General features: G+C 55.6%; 1 protein-coding gene across 1 annotated transcript in view; it reads right to left on the reverse strand.

Moving 5' to 3' along the window:
* LINGO1 (leucine rich repeat and Ig domain containing 1) overlaps positions 1 to 18,594 on the reverse strand; it is a 35,512-nt gene extending 16,918 nt beyond the window's left edge. The window contains exon 1 of the mRNA XM_065733611.1: positions 18,572 to 18,594. The gene's annotated coding sequence lies outside the window, so the exon portion shown is untranslated. The remainder of the gene's footprint in view (positions 1 to 18,571) is intronic.
* Positions 18,595 to 18,806: the final 212 nt, after the last annotated feature.

Consider the following 18,806-nt stretch of genomic DNA (forward strand, 5'->3'; position numbering starts at 1 on the left):
TGGTGTCATCGAGCTGCACAGGGTGCTCTCCACACCACTGTCAGTGCCATTGATGAGGATATTAAAGAGCACTGATGCCAGGAATGACCCCTGAGGGACACCACTAATCCCTCATCTCCACGAGAACATTGAGCTGTTGACCACTGCTCTCTGTGTACGATCTCACAGCCAGTTCCTCGTCCATCAAACAGTCCACCCATCAAACCCATCTTCCCAATTCAAAGAGAAGGATGTTGTGGGGGACTGTGTCAAAGGCCTTACTGAAGTCCTGGTAGATGACACCAGTGGCTCTTCCCCTGCCCACTGATGCAGTTACACCATTGTAGCAGGCCACATCACAGCAACACATCTTCCCCAGACCATGGGAATGCGGGAAATGGATTCTGTGGCCCCAGGTGAGATTTCTGGCTCCAGCAGCCCCACACTGCATGTCTAAACGCCTGCACAACACAGAGAGAGGGAGTCCCTGAGGCCATCACTGTGCACACATGGCCCAGCCAGCTGCTAGGTGACAGCAGCCATAGCACAGTGCTGCCCCCCCAGCCCAGGGACCCCCTCACCATGCTGCTGTCCTGGGCACAGGCAGGCAGTGTGTTTCACAACTGGTCTCCACTCTCTGACACCCCCAGCAGGTCTGGGCAATGCTCACATTGGTACAGTTGGATACCTTTGCTTGCAGACCCCTCAGCTGGTTCAGGCTACTCCTGCCATGAACTCTCACCATGAAGGATTAGAGAGGCCCGAGCGAGAACGAAGGGCTTTGCACCAGAAATTGAAAGCTGATGGAGTGTCAAAGGAAAATGACAACAACCTACTGTACCTCGAAAGACAATTATTTTTCCCTCATTGGAAGTGATTGAATTTCTCCATCAGTGACACTACCCATGTCAACGCCAACAGCTCTCTTAAGGAAAGGCTCTTTCCCAGCTGTGCACCTGGGTGCTCCTGACACCTGCCCCTCCCTCCCTGCTCTGCTCCTTGCTCTGTGCAGGATGCAGCCACCACGAGATCAGCTTATGGGCACTAGCTTACCCTGCAAACATGTGCTCCTCCTCGCCACGTAGCTCCTGCAAGCACAACTCTGTCCCATCTGCTCCTCCAGACTACTCCTGCATATGCCCTGGCTGAAAGTTACACATCTGAACCAAACGCCTCAAGTGCCGCCCGCAGGTGATGCTGCACTACCTGGATTCCAGTCCCAGGCGTGTGATGTGTGCACCTGGACCAGACACAGTGCACTGGGGTCCATCGGGGTTCCTGGGGTCCCTGCAGACCCTGCCAGCCCTGTGTGCCATGCCCGTGCCATTACTGCAGGCAGCTGCATCCCACCACTGCCCCAGTGAGGAAACACGCATGCGCTGGCGGATTGCTGCCGCATATGTTGTGGGGGCTGAGAGCACATATGTCAGCTACACACACATCGACGCGTGTGTGCGTATATATATACACAGACATACATGAGGGAGACAATTATAGATACAGATTTACATATATAATCAACACCAGAAATTACTGCAGGGCTGAAGGCAGCAGAACCAGCACAGGCAGCGGGAGATGGCTGCCTTCATCCCAGCCCTCCCAGAACTGGTCCCACAGCCATGCTGGTGAACACGGTAAGCCCAGTCCAGCTAGGAGGGTGCTGGCTGCTCATCTCTGCACCCAGGAACCAAGGAGCCATCCGCCTGCATGCAGCCTTTGTGCCACACAGCGATGGGAGAAAGGGCCGCTCTGGGCAGCATTAATCTCTTCTGAAGGTGCTGCCTGCAAAAGGTCAGATGAGTTGTGCCTGGCTGTGCCTTTTTCTTCCTGTTTCTTTCCCTTTTCTTTCCCTTTTCTTCCTGCAAATGTCATCCAGCCAGTAGGCATGGGGCAAGCACCCACTGCAGGGACACATGCAGCAGGTCACAGCAGCACAGAGGCACAGGGTGATGGGGGCTGGGAGGCACTTCTGGGGGTCATCCAGCCCAGCACTTTCTAAAGCAGGTTCGGATGGAATTTCTCATTGAATCATCGGTTCACAGGATGGCTTGAGCTGGAAGGGGATTCAAAGCTCACCCAGTTTCAGCCCACTGTCATGCACTGGCTGCCACCCACCAGGCCAGGCTGCATAGGGCCCGCCCGTGGCCTTGGGCACCTCCAGAGCTGGGGCACCCACAGCTTCTCAGAGAGATGCTCCAGGTCCCCAACCATCTTCGTGGCCCTCCACTGAACTCTCTCCAGGAGTTTCCTGTTTTCCTTGAACTGGGGAGCCCAGAACTGGTCACAGTGCTCCAGATGTGACCTTCCTGGGACAGAGTGGAGGGGAGGATCACTTCCCTTGACCTTCTGCACCCCAGGATATCACTGGCCTTCTATACCACCGGCTCATGGCCAACCTATTGGCCAGCCAGGACACTGTTGGTCTTCTTGGCCACAAGAGCACACTGCTGATTCATTGCCAACCTGCTGTCCACCACGACATCCAGGTCCTGCTCTGCAAGCTCCCTTCCAGCAAGTAAACCCCTAACCTGTACTGGTGCATGCGATTATTCCTTCTCCAGTGCAGAACCCTACACTTGCCCTTGTTGAACCTCATTGGATTCCCCTCTGCCCAGCTCTAGAGCCTGCCCAGGTCCCACTGAACAGCAGCACAGCTTTCTGTGTGCCATCTCTGTGCCAGATGGGTGAGCCTATCACTGCCTGCTGTCTATCAGCACTCTGCACAGCCCTGGGCAGCTCTGGGCCTCCTGCAGAGCCACAGCCAGGTCTGGTGTGAGGGCACACAGCTCGAGTGCTGGGAGTCAGTGACGCTCTGGCTCGGTAAGGGAAACTTTCATTCATTATATCAGATAGCCCCAAGCAGCAGCAGCGAGCTGTAAAGCACTTCAGAGTTGACTCAATGTCACATTTAAGTGCTGGCTGCATCAGAATTCAGGATGCTTCAGAAAGGTTATGTAAACCATTACATCAAATCCTGGGAGAGTTATTAAGGTGAGCGGCAGAGCATGGGAGAATGGGTGATTATCTCACAGCAGCAACATGGAGCAGTGTCCAGCTTAAGGATGTAACTCATTCTCCTTACAAGTCTAATTTTGTTTCTTCTTAGTGCTTCTTAACAACAAGGAAAAAAATATATATATATATATTCTGGAAAAAAGCAACTGATGACAGAGGGCCTTCAGTTTATCAGGTGAAGTGCTGGGGAGATAAGGTTGAGAAAGGGAAGGATTCTCACTTTTGGAAGTCCTCAGCCCTCCCCCTGTTTGGAAGGTCATATTTAAAGCTCTGTGTTAACTTCCGGTTTGTTTTATCCATCCGAACTCGTGCTTTCCAGGACCCGAGGGAGGGTCCTTTTTGGAGTTATTTGCTGTGGGCTCTCAAAGCTCTCCACAGCACGCCGTTTCCCCGCAGAGCTCCGAGGACACAGGGTGCCCGCTGCGTTTCGGAGCCTGGAAGCTCCCCAGCTGGGTGTGCTAATGGACAAAGCCAGCAGCCAGAGACACATCGCGCAGGGCTCCGACCTACAGCGGTGCTGCTGTCCCCCCCTCTGGTGGGTTACGGCCGCAGTACACACTGCTGGCATTTCGGTGCCTGTTGTCCCAGTGCTCCCGAGGCCACATGGGACCCGCGTGCGGGATGGGCGTGAAGGGACGCTGTCCTCCTGTCCCCTTTCACCGATGCTAACGTTCCTTGAAGAAAAACTACAAAACAACCCCAACATGGGCTAATTAGCTAATGACATTATTTTGGCCTGATGTGCCATATAATTAAACAACTAATAAACGGCAAGAGCCTTGTGCTGCTGAGGCTCCTGAGTCAATACCGTGCTATTACCGCGGTGTAATTGAGTTTACAGAGAACCTCAGCACGGGCGTCCCAGAGCCCATGCGAGGAGCGGCATTGAAACAGCCGCCAGAGACCCACCTGCTGGATAAAGGAGAAAGACAGATCTTTTAATCTGCAGCACCGCCTCAAGTCACACGCAGGGAAGGAGAAGTTTGTGCTTTGCGCCGCGGTAAACGCGTTTGCTGGAGGAGGGTACACGCGGCCCTGGGGAAACTGCGCGTGCCAGAGCTGCTCCTCCAGCAGAAACGGGGTTAGGGAGGAGGGGACAGGATGAGACGTGGCCGCCCTCACTGCTGCAGCGGCGCTTCCAGAAGGCTGTGCCTTGGTACTGTGCGTGTCCCTGCACCCGAATGGGACCCCTGAACCAAAAGGGCTCAGACCTTGCTGAAGCTGGCTGCGCCCCAGCACTGCCACGGGGAGACCCCAGCCCTCCCAAGGGGGCAACCAAGGCCAGCGAGCAGCAAGGCTGCACTGAAACAGCAGCAAACCCGTGTGGAGAGTGCAGAGAGTGGTGTGGGTGGACACGTGAGTGGAGCAGCAGCAGAGGTTGGGGAGGAGGAGGAGGAGGAGGGTGAGCAAAGGCTGCATGGCGGCGGAGCTGCGCTGACAGTGAGAGGCAGTGCCTGTCGCGAGCGTGAGCCAGGCTCTGCCAACCCAAATAGGGAGCTGGCTGAAAACAAGATGCGCGGCCGTGCTGTCAGTCAGCAGCGTGCGGGGAGCATTGCTGCTCCATCTCCATCTGCGACCTGCCACGGTGCGCCTCGCTGGCACGGGGAGGGGGCACACTGCCCCGTGGTGGTCTGACCACGGATGGGAGGATGGGAACGTGCTCAATGCTCACAGCCAACCGGGGAAGTCCTCCCCCTGCCTCACCTCGGCTCACCCACGGTCCTCTGTGCCAGGGCCGAGGAGCACCAGCTGACATCCACCACCGCTGTGTGAGCTGTGGAGAGGTGCTTGTGTGGAGAGCAATTGCTGCACTCGAGAGTTACTCACAGCACTCTCCAGAGCCCTGCTGAGAGCACCGGGGTGCACAGTGCGAGCCTGAGCCTCAGGGCTCAGACCCAGCATGCTGCAGCCCTGGGGGGGGGACAGTGCCAAGGGACACTCACACCCCATAATGCGGTACAGTCACCCCACAGCACCGGCACCCAGCCCCACGTGAGCTATGGGTCCTGCCCCCCCCGCCCCAGCTAGGCTTTGCCACGTGAGCACAGTTTAAGCAGCCCCATGTCTCCCTTTTTATCTCTCATTTCTATGCTGACATTTTAAAGGAAATTTGCTCTCCTCCTTGAAGTAGGGAAATCTGCGTTCAGAGAGCGCTCGGGCCCCAAACGCCACGAAGATAAACATATTTGGACGTGTGATTTCACAGTTGCTATGCTGATAGCTTTCAGAGGCCGGGTCCTGTCCATCAATTACCCACAATGTGCATTCAGACGTGAGATGGGAGAACAACACCCGGCTCATTAGAAGGAAGGAGGTGAGCACAGCAGGGCTGCTTTGGCACGGCAGCTCGTGCTCTGGGGGCAGCAGGAAAAGGTTCCCCCTGCCCCATCCCAGCCCTCAGCACCCAGAGGTGCCCTACAAGAGGCTCTTGGCTGGGCTGGCAGCGACTGATGCTTGGGGATGGCACTTGGCACGGGGCAGCTCGCAGAGCAGGCTTTGCTTTGGAGACATTTAGAAGGGGATTTTTTAAAGATGCTGGTGCCCCTCTCTCCCCTCTGGCCTGCAGGTACTTGGGAAGAGCTTCGCACACAGAGAAGTATTTGTCTAATAGATCATGTTGGAATGTGAGATGACATATCCAGGACAGGCTTTTGTATAAAGCAGAGTTCTAACAGCAGAGTTTTAGCAGTCCCGGGGGGACCGGAGCATGCGAAAGATGCAGCAGAGGCAGTGATGGTTTCCGTTCAGCCTGAGAAAGTGTACTTGCCTCAGTTCTCTGCTTCTAGGAAAGGCACTCACCATTTGCTGGGTTCCCTCTGGTACCACTCAGCCCAACTGGGGCAGTGCTCCAGCCCCCTCACAGCAATACTGCCCTTCAATACTGCCCCAACGCTGAACACAGCACTCGAGGTGCAGCCTCACCAGTGCTGAGTACAGGGGGACGGTCACCTCCTGACACAAGCCAGGATGCCAGTGGCCTTCTTGGCCACCTGGGCACACTGCTGGCTCACGTTCAGCCGAGCACTGACCAACACCCTCAGGTCCTTTTCCTCTGCACAGTCTTCCAGCCGCTCTGCCCCAAGCCTGTAGCATTGCCTGGGGTTGTTGTGGCCAAAGCGCAGGACCTGGCACTTGGTCTTGTTAAGCTTCATCCTACTGGTCTCAGCCCAGTGATCCAGCCTGTCCTGTAGGGCCTCAGGCAGGTCAGCACTTCCTTAACACCAGCTTGGTGTTAAACTTAATGGGTGCACTCAACCCCCTCACCCAGATCACAGGTAAAGATATTAAACAGGATAGCAATAGCAATCCCTGGGAGCACCACTTATGTCATAACTCCATCCACTCTCTGGGCCCTTTCCTCCAGCACAGAGCATCACCTATCCAAGCCACGGGATGCCAGCTCCACGGTGGCAGAGCCTACAGACGGGCATCTGCACAGCTCCGCGGGTGATGGCTTAAGGTATTGAGCCACTCAGGTAGAGGATCACATTACTCTGGAAATGGAGGATCAAAATATTCCATTATTCCCCAGGGAGGGGATTAAATTACCCTGGAAATAGAGGATTAAATTACTCACCAAGGGAGAGGATTGAATTACTTTGTGAGACGCGGGATTAAAACGCTCCGCAGGTGGCGGGCTCAAAATAGACCTTCACACAGAAGGCAGGATTAAATTATTCTATGGCTGACCAGAAGGTAAAAAACCAACACAAACCCAAAGCGCCGTACTCTGGAGGAAGCCATATTAAATTATTTCTGGAGATTAAATTGCTCCACAGGCTTGCTGGATCCCGGTGCTCGGGGCAGACCATCTGCTTGGTGCGAGGTGTGCGGGCACCCAGGTGCTGGTACCCAGCCGTTCCCAAGGGGAACTCCTGCAGGGGGCAGGGTAGACCAGGCCACCCGTGGACCCCAGTGCAGCCCTGTGTCGCTGAGCTGGGTGGTAATTCACTCTCTGGGGAGTTTTCTCCTTATTTTCACGCTTGCCTAGATGCCCACAGCAGCACTGGGGCTCCACCGGGTGCGGCACTGCTGTGTGGTGTCCCCACCACGGGGACAAATTGCAATTGGCAGCGTGCATCGGCATTTTTTAATGCTCGTTTCTTTCGGAGGCACCACTGCTGAGATTTTGAGAGAAAAGAGAAGGAGCGTTTTTAGGATAATCTTAAAAGCAGAAAAAATTATTACATGTCAAACACCGAACGGGGAGTTTAAAAGGCTCCCAGGTGGGCTGCAGAATTAAATGTTTGGAGGGTTTGGGTTTTTTTTTCCTCGGGAGGTAGGGAATGGCAACATCACCATAGCAACAGAGGGGCAGATGAGGGGATGGAGCGGGGCATGGTGCTGCGGGTGGAGATCCCACGTCAGAGCAGGGCCAGAAACGGGACCTCCTCAGGGGAACGGGGGTGCTCAGTGCTGGGGATGCTACCAGGCACCCAGCCTTGCTGAGTCCCACTGTCACCATCTAGCCAAGGGCTGAGGGCTGCTGGAGGCTGGGAATGAGCACAGACAACTAGGGCTCAATTGGGCATTAGTCATGGGGGGGGGGATCCTGCCCCTCTGCTCCGTGCTGTGAGACATCACCTGGAGCATTGAGATGGGGGGTCCTCAGCACAGGAGAGGAAGGAAGAAGGAGGGAGTGAGGGAGGGAGGGAGGGAGGGAGGGAGGGAGGGAGGGAGGGAGGGAGGGAGGGAGGGAGGGAGGGAGGGAGGGAGGGAGGGAAGAAAGGAAGGCTCCCTTCAGCCCAGGATTGACAGGAAGGCTTCAGAGCAATTGCCAGAATCCTCCAATCTTGAACACGGTGGTGCAGAGGGCTGCAGAGCAGCACCAGCCTGGTGTCACAACATGCCAGCATTGTCTCACTGCCCTGTTCAGCAGCACTGCAGGAGCAGAAGATTGGAGGGGCTGGCAGGGACACCCTTCCACCCGCAGCATGTGAGGAGGGAGGGGACTTGCTGCCCTGCTGCCCGCTTGGCCACTTGCCCATGTCACAGCCTCAGCTCTGAGGGCCTTTTTTTTATGGTGGGCAAACAAAGTGGAAAATGAATTCCTTTAGATAGCAAATGAGTTTAATAGAAATGGTGATGGAGTGACTCTGTGCTGGGAATGTTAATCTGGCACTGATGCAGCCGGACTCCCAAGCAGGACAGAGCAGGAGGGGAAAGGCTGCACACGTGAGCAGGGATATCAGGTCAGTGCCGGGCAGGGCACACCTTGGCAGGGAGCACCAAGAGGGACAGGGCCCTCCTGCATGGCCCTGGGCACCAAGCAGGGACTGAAGGGGCTGAGAGGAGCAATGCATGGTGGGCAGGCTGTGGCTGGGTGCTGGCGTGCAGCATGGCAGCACACAACACAAGCCACTGCTGCTTCTGCTGCTTTCCCCTCTGCTCAGAGTCACCAGGAGAAGCCCACGCTTCTGCTGCCAGAGCATATTTGATTCTTCTGCTAACCTGACCTTATTTAGTTCATTATAAGCCCCCAGGACATTGCAACTGTAACTTAAAAGGAGAAAGGAAAAAAAAAAAAAAAACTAACAGAAACACAAACCTTTTCTCTGATCAATAGTGCAGGGAACTGGAAAAGGTATAATTCAATTTGTCAGCACGGAGTTATTAGTTACCGTGACAGAGCCCTTCCTCCCAGCCCTGCTGCCCTCACCATCCCAGCTCTGCAGCCCTGTGTGGGGCAGCAGCCTTGGTGGGACATGGGCACCAAATGAGAGTCAGCAGGGTGGCTGTGGGAGAGGGCAGAGCGAGGAGACAGCAGGGAAGGGTGTTTGGTGGAGGTTCCTGGAGCAAACACGGCGTTTAGAGGTTGATGAACCATTCCCTGTCCTTGAAATGCCAACGCCACCTCTCTCTGCCTGAGTATGCCAGTCCTGTACCACTCACTGCCCTGGGATGTGATAGCCATCCTCATCAAGGACCCACTGGGCACTGTCCCTGGGCCTGCAGACAGAGCTGCCCTCTCTGCCCATCCACAGGGGACACCCAGGGGCTCTGCCTGGAGCAGCTCGTGGCCAGAGGGGACAGCAACACGTTGGGCCATGCACAGCCTCCACCCTCACAGAAAATCAATGATCATGCCAAACAAGGGGTCAGGAAGCTCTGGGGAACCTTATCACACACCTTTGATTGCAACCTAACCTGAAATTACTTCCTGGTGCTCCTGAGGCTCAGGCCCAACGTGGGGGGAGGGGGGGGCACAGGACCCCCATTGCACTGCACCATGCTGCTCTGTGCCACCTGGAACCACGCAATAGGAGGCACTCCCTACTCCTCCTCTGCTCTCCTCCCCCAACTTCCACACTGGGGAAGCCTCCAGATCCGCACCCAGAGATGCCTCTTTCCATTTGTTGCCGTTGACAGGCGTATCTCTCTCTCTCACACACACACACACACTCATTATTTAATCTACCTTTGAATCAGGCTAAATAGTTCCAATGATAATTACAGAGCATTTGTATTTATAGAAAACCAGCGTGCACGATCCACATCCGCGCGGGTAATGCTGCCACGATCTATAAATACGGCCTGGGACGGTGTGGGAAGGCAGGCAGTGCTCTGTTGGCACACAGCACTGTGCAAGGATGTCGCTGGCAGCATGGAGGGATCCGTCCCGAGCAGCATAGGGTGCTGGTGAGGCTGGGTGGGCACAGGGAGCTGCGTGCTGGGGGAGGGCAGGGCTGCGTGCAGCACTGCTCCGGGCACTGCCTGTCCCACACATGCACACACGCAAATTAGGAGCTCTTCTATTGCATTACTGCCTGGAAATCTCATTCGAGTCATATCCCATTCAGCAAGATGCTGCACAGATACAGGACAAGAAGCATTTTTTCTTTCTTTCTTTCTTTCTTTTTTTTTTTTTTTTTTTTTTTCCTAGAGAGAAAAGCCGTGTCTCTCTGCATATTGGTTTAATGCAAACACAGCCAGCAGAGGAGCATGCTTGAGTAATGGCCCGTGACTGTGGCACTGAGCAGGGAGAGCTGGCAGCACCGTGCCCGTGCTCATTGCTTTTGAGGTCTCCTTGTGCCGCTGCGGTGATGGGTTTGCCCAGCCCCACTCTGCCGAGACCGACTGCAGGAGGAAGAGTCCAATCCTGGCTCTGTGTTTCTGCCATTTAGGGCTGCACATCTCACGTTTCCCACTGCTAATTTACAAGCAAATATTTGGCCATCTGGCAGCCCCATCCTCAGGGCGAGGCGCTGGCTGTGCTGCTGGAAGGGCGAGGGCAGCGCTCACTCCCATCCCCATGAACCAGGCAGCCCTTCTCAGCAGCACTTCACACTCCACCATCTGCGAAGGGCACTGGGCTGCACAATAGAGCAGGGTGACTCACAGCCACGAAGCCGGGCTGGGAAGGCTTCTCCTAAAGTTACAGCTTCTGGGGCCACCTCCCTTCGTATGACATCTCCCATATCCTCCACCACACCTGCATCTTCCAGCCCCATTTCCTCCTGGAGTCCCTCCCTTCCCCATTCCCTTCTCACCACCACTCTTCATGTCTCCTTTTATACGCCATTTCTCCAAACACTTCCCCCTGGTGCTCAGAGAAGGGCTGACTGGTGCCAATGCTCACCTCCAGCCCACGGGTGCACGTAGGGACATCACACCAGCGGAGGTTGGGGTGGCCCAATCCTCCCCTTTGTGCACCACCTCCCTTGGGACAGCAGTGCCTCACGCAGCATTTGGCTGAACCTCTTTCTGCAGGCTGATCCCAACATTCCTCTGCTCCCTGCAGAAGAAAGAGCCATCCAGTTGCATCTTACCATGGCAAACAGACTAGGCAACCAGGAAGGAAAGCAAGCACCCAGACACCTGGCCATGGACAGGCCTGGCATGCAGACAGCCGTGCTGCTGCCCGGGTGTGAATTGTTAATAGAGCTGCTCCTCGTTGGGAGAACACAGAAAGGGAAAAAGCAACAACACAAAACACCTTTAACAATGAACTCTCGTGTTCAGCCAGACGTGAAAGACAGGAGAAGGGGGGAGAAATAGAGAGAGGAAACGAAGAGGGACAATACAAGACAGACTACTATTTCCTCTTCAAATATTTATTTTCAGGTCTGCCTTAGAGCACTGCTTATTGAGATATAGAGCCTCGCTGCATGGCAGCTCAGAAGCTGCACTGCATGTGGGCATGGCCCTGCCTTGTTCTGGAGGGGGTCAGGGCAGTCAGAAGCTGCCAGCAGCCCCAGGGCCAGGCCTATGGGGCAGCCCTGCTCCCCTGCATCACCTCCATCTGCACCAAAGTGCCCACCTCCTCCTCCAGGTGCTGTGAGGGAGCCCAGGGCACATGGCCCACCTCCATCCCTTTGGACAAGGAACAACTTCCCATTGGAGTGGGATTCTGGAGCATCCCGAGCACCCTTAAGACTGTGATGCTCCTCCCCACCGCAGGGGCAGCAGCGATGGCCCTGGAGGTGAGAGCTACCCCGGGCAGCAGAGCTGAACGCAGTGGCCAAGTGAGGCGGCGGAGAGCCCCGGGCTGCTGGAAGTGACACGGCTTGGAGGAGAGCCAGGGCTGCCATCCTGATCGCAGACAGCAATTAAGAAATTAAGCTATCAGAGAGGCTTTTTGGGAGGAGTGAGTGTCCGTGGCTTGGGCGGATGCCAGAGCGGGTCAATAACATTTGTCCTTCCCCTCTCCGCTGCAGATGGAGATCTTTGTTCCTGCTCCCAGGGTGGGCGGGCTGCTCCCTCCTCCCAGCACCGCAGAGGGCACGGAGAGGGGAGGGCCAGGACTGCAGGGCAGCCACGGAGGGGCAGAAATCCCCTGGAAAGGTCAGACCCTGCTGAACAGCTTCACCTCCCCTCGGCTGGGTGTTACTTCCCAGCCCTGTGCCAGGTCAGCAACCACGCACCCGTCTCTGTAGGCATGCACCCAAACCTCTCCCCCTGCAGCTCCTGGCACCGTATGTTTGTGCATGCTCCTGCCCTGCTGCCTGCACATCTGCACCTGCACCACGCCTGCAGCCGTGTGCGTGGCTCCCTCCCTGTGCATGGCCTGAGAAATATTGATTTCCTTCCCCCCTGCAATATTTCGCTTGGTTGAGCAGATTTAGAATTGAAGAGTCAGGCTCTGCCTAGAGACCAGAACCATATTTAATTCCACGCTTTAAGAAGCCCTGGAGCAGGTTATTCTTATTTTAAACCACCAGTGCACTTAAAAGCCAGTGACATTCGGGGGGATGGGTCGGGAGCGGCTGCTGGGCTCCTACCGGGGCCAGAGCCATTCTGCAGCCCCATTGCATCCCCACAGGCCCTGCAGCTGCGGTTTGAAGCCCAGAGCTGGGCAGGAGCAGTGAATCACAGCGGGGCACTGCGGGCGCGGGGCCGGGGGCTGCGGTGAGGCCGAGGACAGCTGTGGTATGGGGAGATGGAGCACCTACCACAGCAGCCCGTGCATTAGGCAGTGCGGTCGGGCTGACACACGGCACCGCTGGCTGCGGAGCAGTATTTTGACTGAAGCAGACAGGCAGGAGAATGAAAATGGATCCCTTTATCTCAACCCGCTCACACGCCGTAACCACTCTTGACATCTCCCCCCAGCTCCGCTCCTCGGAGCGAGCCTGGATGGCAGTGGGAAGGGATGGGAGGGATGAAGGCAGGCTCTGCCCACGGCCACGCTCACCCACCTGTCTCACCCCCACCTGGCCCCACAGGGCCACGGCGGGGACCCCCACGTTCCCAGCACGAGGCTGAGTGTGGAGCAGGGAGCGGAGCTGTGGAACAGGGAGAGTGCAATCGGCGGTGGTAAAAGCCACAGCCAGGAGAGCACATGGCTGTTAGTGTGATTGTTGTTACTTCCATTATTATCATCTTTTTTTCCCTTATTTTTGGGGAATTCGGTACAAATTGGCTGAACAGAGGAAAGCATCTTCTGCTCGAGTGCCACTGGATCTGAGAGGCGGAGGAGCGCAGCACCATCTCGCTCCCATCTGGGCATTTGGAAGGACACACCCATTTCTCAGGGGACTTTCCAACCAAAATCCTTCTTCCTAAAGGAAAACGGTAGTGACACCCTCGAGCCAACAGCCACGTGAAGCCCTCAAGGCGCGTCCCAGCTTCCCATTTTTCAGCTCGGCAAAACCAAGGCAGGTCTGCAAGCTCTCCCAGCTGCGGCCACCAACAACGTGATACCACTCCCGTCTCCCCGTGGCATCCCATGCCAGCCCCGTGGGGACCCCCACATGGCCGGGGACGTTGTGCACATGGAAAGATCACGATGGGAGACGGCTCCCCGTGGGCACGCACCGACAGGAGTCCACGCGTATCTCTTGTGCTTTGTATATACACAGCCCAGGAGCTTAACCAGCGCGCTCCCAACAACGCATCAAACGAAGCAATTTGTCTCAGACAATTGCCGGAGCTGCCTCTGATGTCGCTGTCTCGCCACCGACGATAAGAGGCTCTTAAGTGTCCTGAAATTGTACTGCGAGTTCCCATCGCGCTCACCCCCGCCTCTGCCGCCTCCCCCTCGAGCTCCCGCCCGTGTTTCTCCAGCAAAACACCCTCTTACGCAAATAAACATGCGGGGAAGCACAAAAGGCGTTTTTGTCCGGGCTTTACAATAGAGCCGTGCATTTCTCATTCAGATAGGCAGCAATACCCTACAGCGATCAAAGCGTGCCGCCAGCAGCCCCCATCACTCCCACCCCCCGGGGGGGGGACTTGCGTTTGCACCCTGGTTCCCACCAAGCCTGGCATCCGTTGACGGATGTCCACTGTCACCGCTCAGAGCTGCGTCCCGCACCAGGGAAGGTGCCCTGTCCCACCCCTACCCCCCCCGGCCAGCCCCGCTCCCTGCCTGGCTGCTCTCGGCGCTGCCATGAACATGCCCCCCTGAAACAGGGAGATGATGAGCCATACTCTCACAGCAATAGAATTACTAATTATTACGGAGATAAATGGGAATATCAATGATGAAAGTCGATATTATTGCCTCCTTTGTTCCTGTTCGTTTTATCTGCGCATGAAGAGCCGCTCGGCCATCAGTGAGGAGCGGTGGATGCGAATTCTGGCAGCAGGAGGAGTGGTGACACTAGGGGATGCACCCCGGAGCACGTGCAGAGCAACAGGGGACCTGCTTCTCGCTCCTGGTACACCCTCATGCCACTAAAACACCTCTGCTTCCCTTCCAAGCCCCCGTTTGTTCCATCATGGAACAAGCCAACGCTCATCCCCTTCCCCCCTCCTCCCTTCCTCCTCCATGGGTGCCCCGTCCCCTCTCCTGACCACCTCCCATGTGGTTCCTGGCCCTCTGCAGCAGGAGGCGTTCATGTCTGTAGGCTTTTCCCATAACCTCAGTGTTGGAAATTTGCTTTAAAAATGCAAATCTGCGACACTCCTGTGACACAGTGGCTTAATGGAAAACCTGAGCTATTGCAAGTTTGTCCCTGTATCACCAGAGCCAGCAGCACCGGGGAGGAGAGGGAGGGTTTTTTGAAGCATTTACAGCTCACATTCAGAGAGGAAGAGAAACATCCCTCTGAAACCACACAGGTTCAAAGATTTGTTCCATTTAAACACTAAAAATTCATGCATTAAAAATCCACTCAGGCTCAGCCCTGCCCCAGAGCTGAAATAAAATCTGTGACCACACCATCCATGGCCCCGTGGCATCAACTGGCACCATGGCATAACCAACTCCATGGCATCAACCAGCCCCACAGCATCAACTGGCCCCATAGCATCAACCAACCCCATGGCATCATCTGGCCTCATTACATCATCCGGCCCCATGGCATCAACCAGCCCCATGACATTATCTGTCCCCATTACATCATCTGGTCCCATGGCATCATCCGACCCCATGGCATCATCCAGCCCCACAGACGATGGGTCCAAAAGATACTCAGTGGGGAGCCTTGGCACTAGGGGCCCTGTGCTGGCTGCGGGATGGGACCCAGTGAGGGGCTGTGGAAACACCCCTCTGCAGAGCCAGGAACAGCTGTCTGTGGGCCCCTCTTGCATGGGAACAAGAGGCGAGGTGAGGACATGGAACCCTTTTTTGCATGCACCAGGTTGATCCTATGCAGCCCGCTCTCTGCTTTGAGCAAAGAACATGATGTAGAGGGGAAACTACACACCGGTGGGCATGCGTTTGAGTAGCCAGCTCTACCTCGCTGCTTTGATCCCTTTCTCTCCAAACCTGATGTGGGTGCAACCCCAGGTGACCCCACGCTGTGTCTCAGGCAGGCACAGCCCTGCTGCTGTCCCCTATGGTACACAGAGCGGAGCACACTCCACCATCGTGTTGTTTGGACAAAACCCGATGTGAACACCACCCCCTCCCCAGCCCCGGTATATAAAAGCTGCTTGAATCATCCTAATTTTCTCTTGTTTGTTTCATTAGGAAGCCGAATTCTGCTCTTCACCGCTCTCTCTTTGTTCTCTCCCGAGGACTGACATCCTGGGAAATTGCCCGCGCCCAGCCAGCTCTGATGTTTGCCGTCTCACGCGGCGCTCGCGTCAAGCTGACAGCTCACAGCTTTCAGCCGAGGATGGGGATGCACGGTACGAGCTGAAACCCGCTCCCATCTCTTCTGACCATCCCGGAATGAGATCCAGGAGGAGGCAGGGGCACATGGAGACGTGCTGGGGCCGTCCTGCAGAGCACCCATGGGCTACCTGCCTGGCTCAGGCCCCGGCTGCCAGGACCACTCCTCGGCTTTGCACTGGTGCGCTCAGCAGTGCCGCAGCGAGGGCTGTAAGCTGGCATCTAGCGGAGGCAAGCGGGAGGGAAATCAAAAAGCTGCGGACGTTTCGCCCCTCTCCCTCCCGAGCTTAATCATCGTCTGAGCTGATATGTAAAACACCGTAAATCAGGAAGCAAGGGGGAGGAAAACACGGCTGCCCAAACACGGCGACCTGCTGCTGGAGGAACCAGGGCGAACCGCTCGAGAGAAGCCATCTTCCCGTGGAAATGGAGCAGACCTGTGCTTAGCAGCGCATCGATCTGCTGACAGCTACCAGGACAGATTTGGGCCAGAGCACTGGGGAATCGTTCACAGCCATCTCTCAAGAAACACACATGCAAAAGCCCTCTTATTAGCCCTGCTGTCGCGCTGCTCGAGGTTGCACCTCACCCTGCAGCCTCACTGGGTGCCCTGGGAGCTTACTACCTGCTGCTCCCAGCCCTTGGCTGCTGCTAAAACCATCCCCACAAGGGCAGTGGGTGAGCTGGGAGACCCACATGCCCCCCTATCCTGTGTCGGTCTGTCAAGGAACCAACAGTTTGCTGCCCTTACCCACCTGGTGCTCTACATAGAGGAGACCTCACTGCTTCAGTGTAAGAGAACCAGGAGTGAACCGGTGGCTCTGCTCCAGGGAACATCACCTGCCCGGCTGTGCCCTGAAGGTCAGAGCTCCTCGTGTCACTGAAGAGCTGCAGATCTGGGAAACAACCAGCAGATCTGGGAAACAACCAGCTCTCCATGTTCCAACACCCCCTCCCCCCCCACCCCCACCACCACACACGACTTGTTTGAAAAAGAAGTAAAAACACGCTCATGAATTTAATGTATTTAAATAGCTCAAAATCTGTTTCACTAGGAAGGAAAACAGCTCTCCCACCTCAACCTTCCCGTGGGCTGGGACACGCTCCTCAAGCTCCCACCCACGGGCAGCTCTCGGCCGCTCCGCAGCTGAAAGTGGGGGGGATGTGAGGGAGAGGGGGGGGAGGGGCTGCTGAGCCCTCCAGCACAGCCCTGAGCAACCTGGGGGTCAGCTGGGGTGGGGGGAGAGATGCATGTGCTTGTGGGGAAAGCCTCGGGGATGGGTTTGGAAGGGAGGATGGGGAGAAGTTGGAATAGTATCCTTCCTTCCTCCTCTTCCTCCATCGGCAGCTTTCCACGAGGAGGATCAATGCAGCCCCACTGTAACTGCGCCGTTGTTCCATTTTTAATTAATGAAAGAAAAGAAAAAAAGAAAAAAAAAACACCCTAATCATTGAATTAAACTTCTCATTACTCCAGCTGAATACTCGCTAAGTAAATTTAATTACTGTACGAACTGGGTTTCTCCCGGCCTGTTTCATTAGCTACTGATAAAGATGAAGGGATTGGGGGGGGGGGATGGGGGGAGAGAAGAAGAAGAGAGGAAAAGAATGGGAGATGGGAACAATAAACACCAAAGCAGAGGGGCCGGGCATGGGAGGCACTGGAGCAGCAGTGGGGTGTTACTGGTGGGACTGGGTGCCACCCACCACCTCCAACCCTTGCAGGGCCACCGCAGCCCCGCTCCCCATCACGCAGCGCAGACGCGGGCGGCTCAGCTCGGCGTGCTGTCCTTGCAGGTGTGAGCTCTGAGCTAAAGTTAGCTGCCACCAAATCTCTCCTGCCATCCCCAAACCCATGGGTACAATGTGTTCTGCCACCACAGCCTCCTCCCAGCGCTCCCTCTCGCTCTGAAAACCCAAAGCACCGCGTGGTACCCCACTGCAAACCCCCTGCTCCAGCTTTCCCCCAGCAGCGATGCCTTCTCAGACCCGGATTGGGAAAACAGAGCATTTTTGTTGTTGCTTTGTTCGCTTTTCTTTTTCTTTTCCCTCCTCCAATCACTTCTGGTGGCCAAAACTGAGAGAAGAAACAATTCCAGGTGACGGAAACCATTTATTTTTCCCTCAGACAAATTCTCCAACCCCAGCAATGATCCAGGGCTGAACGGAGCACGTTGTTTGGGCTGAAACGAAGCTCTCATTTTTGTTTTGTAGGTGGTTCCCCCCCACCCCCCACGCTGGGGGAAAAAAAAAAAAAAAAAGAGAAGAAAAAAATATATACCCAGAAAAATTTCAACATGAAATGTCATCTCCAAACAGATGGCTGAAAGGTTTCATTTCGAAAATGTCAAAATGAAACTTTTCAGCGTTTCACTTTTTTTTTCTCTCTCTCTCTTTTCCCCAGCCTATACAGCTTGCTAAATACAACCTGGATTCGTGAGTGGTTGCTGTTGACTGCAACCTGAATTACGGGGAGCGCAAACTCTGCGCTCTCAGCAGGACCTCCCACGGGCCCCAGCACTGCGCACGCGGCAGTGGGGATGCACGTGGAGCAAAGTGGAGAGGGGATCCTACAGTATAGGGCAGCACAAGGCAATATAGGGCTCTATAGGGCTTTATAGGGCAGTGTAGAATCCTAGAATCCTGAATTCATAGAGCCACCAAGGTTGGAGAAGAGCTCCAAGATCATCCAGTCCAACCATCCACATGCCACCAAGATTTCCCCACTATAGGGCAATATAGGGCTGTATAGGGCAGCACAGGGCAATATAGAATCCCAGAGTCTTGAATTCATAGAATCCCCAAGGTTGGAAAAGAGCTCCAAGGTCATCCAGTCCAGCCAAAGTGGAGGGGGAATCCTACAGCACAGGACAGTATAGGACTCTATAGAGCTGTACAGGGCAGTATAGAATCATAGATTCATAGAGCCACCAAGGCTGGAGAAGAGCTCCAAGATCATCCAGTCCATCCATCTGCCTACCACCAAGATTTCCCCACTATATTGCAGTATAGGGAAATACAGAGCTATATAGGGCTGTGCAGGGCAGTGTCGGGTGGGGCAGCCCAGGCACCTACCGTGGCAGCAGAGTGCAGCAGCTTCGTGTCAGGTGCTGGAGGGGGGTCCCGTGCAGCTCAGCAGGAGTGGGGAGCCCCGGCCCCAGGCTTAAAGGGCTATGCAAGCCTTCCTGGCTCATGGGACCAGCCCTGGAACAGAGCCCTGTTGGGAGAGGAGGAGAGGGGGGATGGCAGAAGGGCATAGCAGGGATGTGCTGTGCAAAGCAAGGCGAGCACGATCCTCTTCCTCCCCTCC

This window comes from Cyrtonyx montezumae, unplaced genomic scaffold (assembly GCF_038088225.1).
Source record: "Cyrtonyx montezumae isolate F1298 unplaced genomic scaffold, pur_monq_1.0 scaffold_17, whole genome shotgun sequence".
In the NCBI taxonomy this organism is placed as follows: domain Eukaryota; kingdom Metazoa; phylum Chordata; class Aves; order Galliformes; family Odontophoridae; genus Cyrtonyx; species Cyrtonyx montezumae.